Consider the following 8,900-nt stretch of genomic DNA (forward strand, 5'->3'; position numbering starts at 1 on the left):
TGGCAGAATGCTACCACACAAGTTAATGCCTGCTTGTTCTTTGTTCTCTGTGTGATCTGGATCACTATCAATAACTTCTTTCCCAGCTATGCTGGGCACTGAGTCTAGGGCCTTGCTTGTGCTGGGCGAGCGTTCTCCCGCTAAAAGCAGTGCTCGGCCCTGTGCCTCGTTAGACGTACTCCTGCCGCAGTGTATGGAGGAGCTGGGCGCATGGGTGAGCACCACCTCACTCTGCTGACATCTGCTAAACGCACCTGACATTTATTTAGAAGCGGGAGTATCATCTGGTGAGTCTGAACCGATTTTAGAGCTCACCTGTCATTTTCAGACCTGGGAAACACAGAAATCCAGAGACGCAAAATCGGGACAGTTTATAGCCGGAGCTGGTGTTAATGCTGAGGGTCCATTCTTCACACACAAGCAAGGTGACGAAATAATACCCATGAAAATGCACAGCTTCATGCCTTCGTTTTGGGGGCTTAACAACACTTGTCAACAAAAACAAAGCGGTTACACTCAGGGATACTGTGTATACCTAGGACATGCTAAAGAAATGTATTAACTAATACTTTTGATATAATATCAAAGGCACAAATTGTGCCTGAACACTTTCGTGCCACAAAGTGATGAAACTTGTCAAGAGGAATGTAAAAATAAAACAAAAACCGGCAAGGGGAAACTCACAACCTCCCATTAAACAAACTCCTGTGTATCTTTTTTAAAGTGAACTTACTGATTTTTATTTCACGTACATTGGTGTTTTGTCCGCGTATAAGTCTGTGACGGTGTCTGATCCCCTGGATGGAGAGAGGGACCTGTGGAAGAGCAGCCAGTGCTGTTAACTGCTGAGTCGCCCAACTCTTCAGCCCAACTCTTGTTTATCCCATAGGACCCTTCACCAGTCAGCGAGTTGTGTCTTTGCACACACTGGTGCCTTTGCCTCTGTTTGTACTCTCAAAATGCCTGCCACAAGGAAAAGTGCTTTTTTTTGTTTGTTAAAGCCGTGGAAAGGAAAGCCTTATATAAGTCTATTTCTAGTCTTTGGAAAAGATGTTGGGATACTGCAGGCCTTGGGCAGAAGACTAGTACATTCCAATCCTGACCCAGTATTCCCGGTGAAGAACCTGTCACCAGTCTAAGACAAGTCCCCTGTGTTTAAAGGAAACATTAGTGTTGTGATACAGTTTATGTTCCATGGTACAGAAGCTTTGGTGCTGTGGGTGTCTTACCTAGCAAGACAGTTTTCATCACATTGATACCCAAAAGAAAAGGAAAGAAGGAGGGAAGGAAGGAAGGAAGGAAGAAAGGAAGGAAGGAAGGAGAAAAAGAAGATCTCTTGCTGGGAGAAAATTGAAGGAAAATGGTTTCCCAGTTTCTTTCATCATCTATTTTTGTCTATGCCTTTTTTCTGCTTGGCAGTCTTTGCATCTATGAGGTGGTAGTGAACGATGAATAAAAGTGATTATGTGTATGATTCGAAGCATGCACCACCCCAATTCAAATACTTGTCTTTGTATCTTTCCAAAATGCCTGCACAGTATCTTTTAGAAAGGTACTTAATTGACGCTTTTTAAAAAAATGAATGCACAATTTAGTGAATGACTTGCCTCTCAGATGCCCGGGAACTGGTCACAGAGTGTTTTTGTTTGTGTTTTAATTTGCAGTGTCTGAAAGAACCGAGTCTATTCTTTGCCCCCTTTCCTAACACAGTCGTCATCTGAGGGACACACGGCCTTCTTCCCACAGAGCGCTTAAAGTGTGCCTCATCTGTATTCTTCTTAAACTGTCGCCACAGACCTCCACATGAGCTCTGGTTAGATCAAGCTGTGACAGAGACGCTTTCTGCCAAGAAAACATAGGCCTAAGTTTCCAAATCTTGGTGTTCTGGTTTTGTGACACCAACTGGTTATATGACCTCAAGTGAGTTTCTTGATATCCTGGCTTCCTGTTTGCCAAGTGGTGGAGGTGGCTTGAAATACTCACACCAACTGCTTCATAGGCTCATTGTGCAGTTCAAATGCAGTGCGCGCGCGTGTGTGTGTGTGCGCGCGTGTGCGCGTGTGTGTGTGCGCGTGTGTGTGTGCGCGTGTGTGTGCGTGTGTGTGTGTGTGAATGCTTTGAACTTTTTAAAGCACTATAAAATATAAAGTGTTATTATAGGAAGATGCATTTTAAATCAATTATCTAATTAAGAGATTTTCCCTAAACAACCTGTTCTACTACCTACTGCTTCAGAAAGAGCCCTGGTGTTCTCTCTCTCTCTCTCTCTCTCTCTCTCTCTCTCTCTCACACACACACACACACACACACATTCTCTCTCCCTCAAACACTCACACACTCTTAATCACACACACTCCCAATCACAAACATACTCTCTCTCAAACACATACTCTTAAAAAACACACACATTCTCTCAAATACACACACACACTGAAACACACACAGTCTGTCTTAAACACACACACTGTCTCTCAAATGCACACACACACTCAAACACACACACATATACTCTCTCTCTCTCTCTCTCTCTCTCACACACACACACACACACACACACACCTGCTGTTTCCAATTTATAACCACTTCTGGGCTTTGAGGATTTTCCCCAGCGTAGGGAAATATGATCTGCAGTTGAATGTAAAGTGTTAAATATGTATGGAGAGCTCTCTCCAAAGCCCAGTCGTCCAGACTTACTTTTTGAAAGTACTCAGACAGAAAGGTAGACTTAATGGAGCATGGCAGCCGCCGCGTACTGTGTAATGTCCCGCGCGCAGTCAGTGGGGGAGAAAAGCCAGTCCCTTGCAGTCTGACCACACCGTGCATGCTCTGATCACCCGCTTATGCCAAACCTGTCTGGAAGCAATTGAGGAACAAGGCAGGAAGGACAGACAAGGAGTCCGTGCTAATGAGGTTTCTATTCCCCAAGGAGACATAATCAGGGCAAAAATACTCATGGATTCATCAACATATTTTATTAGCACTATGTGACCTGTATGGTTTGTTTTAAAGGAAATACCTTAGCTAATCTCTGACAGACAACTGTTTAAATCAGGCTTGATCAGTCCCTGTGGGTTTAGTGAGCCATTGTCCTCAGGGTCTTTTTTTTTTTTTTTTTAGTATTTATTTTCTATTTGGTGGCTTAAAAAATCATCATCACCAAGTAAGCGAACAGCTGCTACAAATAAGAATCAGGTAATGAGAGACTCACCTATACACAGAATACGGATTTGTACGAACTCCATTCAAGAAGTCATCAGTCAGGTCTAGCCCCTGCCTCTGGTCACAACCCCCCAACCCCCCCACCCCCCCCACCCCCCACCCCCGCCGCTGCCGCTTTTGGCAAAAACTTCCTCACAGGAAAAATGCCTATAGAACAGGAGAAAGGAGGGAAGCCCTGCCTGTGCACTGCTCTGACCCCCAAGAGCCCAAGTCCTCTGGTTATTGAGGGGAGGATAGCGCTAAGGGAACAAATGAGGATGCAATTAGGTTGGAGGTCCCTGGTTTATGCTGTTCATTCTCTCTCTCTCTCTCTCTCTCTCTCTATATATATATATGTGTGTGTGTGTGTGTGTGTGTGTGTGTGTGTGCGCGCGCGCGCGCGCGCACGCGTGTATAACTGTGTGTTTCTTGAAGTAAAAATTTTAAATAAATGTTTTAAATAGAACAGTGGTTCTCGACCTATGGGTTGCAACCCCCTTTTGGGGTCAAATGACCCTCTCACAGGAGTCGTAAATTAGATATCCTGCATATCAGATAATTACATCATGATTCATAACAGTAGCAAAATTATAGTTATAAAATAGCACTAGAAATACTTTTATGGTTGGGGTCAGGACAACATGAGGTACTGTATTGTAGGGTCGAAGCATTAGGAAGACTGAGAACCACTGATTAAAAAAAAAAAAGAGTACACGCCAGGTGTTGGTGGCGCACGCCTTTAATCCCAGCACTCGGGAGGCAGAGGCAGGCAGATCTCTGTGAGTTCGAGGCCAGCCAGCCTGGTCTACAGAGCAGCCTCCAAAACAATACAGAGAAACCCCGTCTCAAAAGACCAAAAAAAAAAAAAAAGTAGTTATCAGGCCTTCTGTCATCAGCGTTCTCGTTGAAGTGACATCTTCTTTAAATCTTGTGTAGCAATCCCTGGTGCCCCCACCACTATGATGCCCGGGAAAACAGGGTGACTTGGAAACCCAAGAACTTTCCTAAGATAACCAAGTTCTGAGATTTATCCAAAATGTTTCTTTGTGGGAACAAAGAACAACGCAGGCTCCAAGCAAATGCGGCAGACCTGCCTGTCCCTTGGAGGGGAGGCTGTGGTGTGGATTGGACTAGAACACTGTGCTGCGCAAGGCCATTCCAGGGCGATCGGAATGCAAGCTGACTCTGGAAAAACTATTGCCTCATATGCAGGACGTGTGGGCTTTGTGTTCGCCATGGGGGCCTCACTGAGATCAAGGGCCCCGCCGCTGGTCGGTGACATCCCAGCCACCTCTGCCTCATGTGAAGTCCTGTGCCAGCCCGCAACACTCTTCTGGAGCCCAAAAAGCCTCCTCCTCCCAGGCTTCAGGCCTCAGCGCTAAACTCTCCAGAGGCACGTTTGAAACTCCATGGCGTGCTGAGATTAAGACTGCGGATAGAATAGGAGTTAGCCTGGTCTTTGCAGGTGCTGAAGCCCTACCCTTCTTCTTCGGGCTGATCTTCCAGCAGATGTTTGACAACAGAGTGCTTGATGTCATACAGGAAACTGCATTCCCATTCCCTTCAAAGGGGGTGCTGTGGTGGTTTTAACAGATAGGATCCCCCAAAACCCAGGACTCTGAGAGGTTGGAACATAGGGACTGGCAGGATTAGGAGGTGTGGCCTCGTTGGAATGGGTGTGGCCTTGTTGGAATGGGTGTGGCCTTGTTGGAATGGGTGTGGCCTTGTTGGAGGAAGTATGTCATGTGGAGGCGGTTTTGAGGTTTTATAAGCTCAAATCTGGACAGTGTGAAGGGATTTTTTTGTTTTGCTTTTTCTTTTCTTTTTCAAGACATGGCTTCTCTGTGTAGCTTTGGAGACTGGCCTCGAACTTGCTGTGTAGACCAGGCTGGCCTCGAACTCACAGAGATCTGCCTGCCTCTGCCTCCCGAGTGCTGGGATTAAAGGCGTGCGCCACCACCACCCAGCAATGTTTTCTTTTATAAGAACTGTTGTAATTGTGTCTCTTCACAGCAACAGAAACCCTAACTAAGACAGGTGCGCCCATCCACAGTGTTGCCCGTGTTCTGTCTGCAGACCTCTGTCTAAATGCCACCGTCTAGTCTGTCATCAATGAGTACAGGTGAGCCCAGGCTCTGTCTGTGGAGACTGAGGACACCTTCCCACGGGCTGAAAACCTCAAGGATGTCCATCAGCATTTATGGCTGCCACCGCTGTAGCAACCGCCACTGCGGCCTCTGCTGCCGCCCAGGAAGAGTCAGAGGAATCAAATGAGGATACAGGTAGAATCCGGATTTGGCATCTACCCGAGTTCTCAAAACAACCCTCTCTGCCCGTTTTATTTGGGAAACATGTGAAGATCTTACTTCCTTTTAAGAAAGAAAAAAGAAAATGGAAAAAGTCATCGGTTTATGAACAGAGAAGTTGACATGTAGATGCAAATGATGTAATTGTAGCATAACAGCTAAAATATATCAGTTGAGCAGGTATTTTTTTCATTTTACGGTCATAACTTGTCAACTATTAATCTTCACTATATATGTGAAAATGAGTCATCTTGCCATCCCCTTCTATTACATTTTTGTTTGGTTTGTGTGTGTGTGTGTGTGTGTGTGTGTGTGTGTGTGTGCGCGCGCGCGCACGCGCATGTCATGGTTTGCACGAGGAGGTGAGAGGAAAATGTTCAGACGTTGACTCTCTCCTTCAACTGTGTGGGTCCCAGGGATTGAACTCGGCTCCTCGGGCTGGTCGGATGGGGCTGTTCCCTGATGAGCTATCTCGCCAGCCGTGGCTGTATTTATGATCAGACACCACCTGCAGTGGACTCACTCGTGTCTCCTAAAATACTGATTCCTAGGCTCTGCCTCAAATATACTGAATTGGAATGTTTAGCCCTGGGGATGTAGCCCTGAATCACTCCAGACGAGCTTCAAATACTTAGCACATCAGTTTGAGCACTGGAGTCGGGCCTACAGCACCTGTGCGTGTGTTTGGTGTCTCAGAGGCATGAGTAAGTGAAACACACAAGGCAGCCGGACTCTTTCTCCGTTAGGTGAAAGGGACTCAGATAGGAACTATTCTTCAGATAGGAACTATTCTGCTCACACCTTTTCTCCTCTGTAAACTCGTCCAACTTCCTGATACCCTTAAGAGAATCCCTGCTTGACCAGTGGGGTTAAATGACTGAATTTATGTAGAGCTTCTATTCTGATGTCTGACTAACTGGAGTCTGTGTCCATTCCCTCCTTCCGTATCAGAAATGGGTTTTTGGTTTGCATTCTTTGTTCTCCTGTTGTGTGAAGCCTTTCCCTTGCCAGCTGCTTTGGTTCCCCCACTCCCCCGCCAGTCGCCTGGGCTCTGACACGTTGTAGTCCCCAAATAACACACAAGACGCTGTATTAATTATGAAGCTGTTGGCCTTGTTGTTTCTTACTGGCTAGCTCTGACTTAAGTATTTACTCCATAATTGTTAATCTAAGTATTTCTCTTACCGGAGAAAAGGGTCTGGACTTCTTACCCCTATAGCTACATGATGACTCCCTGTGTTTCTCCTTCCCAGAGTCCTCCTCGACTCCTAGTCCCACCTATCTTGCTTCCCTATTGGCCAACAGTGCTTTATTGACATATACACAGGACTTCCCCATCATTCTTCATTCTTGTTATGATCTGTAGAGTAAATATAAGCAGGTAACGGAAAGAGAGCTGATACTTGGGGTTTCTTCTTAAAATTTGCTTCATGTGTATGGGCGTTTGGACCGCATGTATGTCTGTGGGCCATGTGCATGCCTGGTGCTTGCAGAAGCCAGAAGAGGGCATCAGATCCTCTTGGACCTGGGGTTAAAGACGGTTGTTAGCAGCCAGGTGGAAGCTGGGAACTGAACCTGGGTTCTCTGGAAGAGCAGTCAGTGCTCTCGGTGGCTGAACCATTTCTCCAGTCCATATTTTGAGTTTTTAAAACTTGACAGTCCTGGGCTGGGGATGTTGATAAACAACCACTTAGCATGCATCAGACCCTGAGGCTCACTGTCCATCTCTAACAAAATAAAGCATGGCGGAACTGAATGTTTTATCTGCTTAGTCTCACCCTGCTCTGGGTAAGGGTTAAAGGTAGGTGCTAGCGATTTTATTTACGGGTGAAGAAGCTGAGGCAAGAGCTGAGATTCAGACCCAGGTTTTCCAGCTCCAGAACCTCACTGTTCATTATCCCGCATGTTCTGTGTATCTTCTGGGCACTTAGATTCTAACAAATACGCCCTTCTCTTGGGAGAACACAACTGCAAAAGTATCGTTTACAAACATGCCAGAAACACTGACAAGTTAATGCCGTAATTTCCTTCTTCACTTGTTTATGTATTCGAGATGGGAGTGCAGAAGACGGTATCCAGGCCTCACACACGTTGGGCACATGTTTTACCACAGGGCTATGCGTCCAGACCCCTGAATTTCCCAGCTTCATACTAATCACCTGTAGCACTGCCTAACACATAGTAGGTGCTCTGGTGCATGTTTGGAAGGAGTGGAAGGCTGGGTTTGTAGCAGCACACTTCCTCAGAATCTCCCATAGCCAAGCCCATGCTTTTCAAAGAAACCTGCAGACAAACTGATCTGGTCTTCCAAATCAGCTTATTCCCTGACATAATTCAAGTCTCTAAATCTCAGAACTACACATACTTACAAATAGTTCTTGAATCCTTCTTATGGGCAATATACTCATCTGGCACCAAGAGGAATTTTTTTAAGTATACAGCCTGTCTGGTTGGGAAATAAAACACAAATGTATGAAGTAACTAGATTGCAAAATCACCTCATACGAGATGACAGATGTGGAGCCTCTAGGAAATGATAAACACGTAATAAAGTGCTGTCACGATGTGGGTAATATTTTCTGCGCTAATAATTATTATGGTCCAGCTATAGTCTTATTAACGAGAAGAAATAACAACCGCTGTGGCCACCATGTAACGAATAATTCTGTGTTGAACACTGCTGGGGATTCTGTGCATGTTTAGTCATGATGGCAGTTCTGCTAAGTCCGTGTCATGAATCCTCCTGCTCACATGAAGAAGCTGTGGCCCAGAGAAGACCAAGAACTCCCCCAACACACACACACACCACACACACACACACACACACACACACACATGCACACACACACCGGTCTTGAAATATACAAATGGAGTCCAGGGGTGAGGAACTGGGCATGGTGGCACATGACTGTCACCTCAGCTGCTCTAGAGCCTGTGGCAAGAAGATGGCAAGTTGAAGGCCAGCCTGAAGTACAGAGTGACTCCAAGGCCATCCTGGGCAACTTGGTGAGATCCTGTCTGAAAATAAAATTTCTTAAAAGGGCTGAGCAGTTCAGCGGCAGAACACTTGATCTGCACGTGCAAGTCCCTCAGGCCAACCCCCAGCGTGCTCGGAGGGGAAAGGGGAGTCAGTTCTGCCCGAGAAAACAGGGAGAGTGATAGAAGCCCTGCAATCTGCAATTAGAGATATCGTTTTTGAAACAAGTCTTTCCTGGGAGCAGTAATACCTTGACCTAAATTTTCACTGAAATGTAACTGTGTGACTTGGCACTGGTCTTTTGATGGTGAAGGAAGTTGGGCACAGGGGTGCCTGTGCACTCTGTAGGTCAGGCTCACCCAGAGCTGTGCTCAGGAATATGTGCATGGTGAATGTATGACTCAGGTCTCTTCACTCAA

This window comes from Mesocricetus auratus, unplaced genomic scaffold, assembly GCF_017639785.1.
Source record: "Mesocricetus auratus isolate SY011 unplaced genomic scaffold, BCM_Maur_2.0 Super-Scaffold_4256, whole genome shotgun sequence".
Lineage (NCBI taxonomy): Eukaryota > Metazoa > Chordata > Mammalia > Rodentia > Cricetidae > Mesocricetus > Mesocricetus auratus.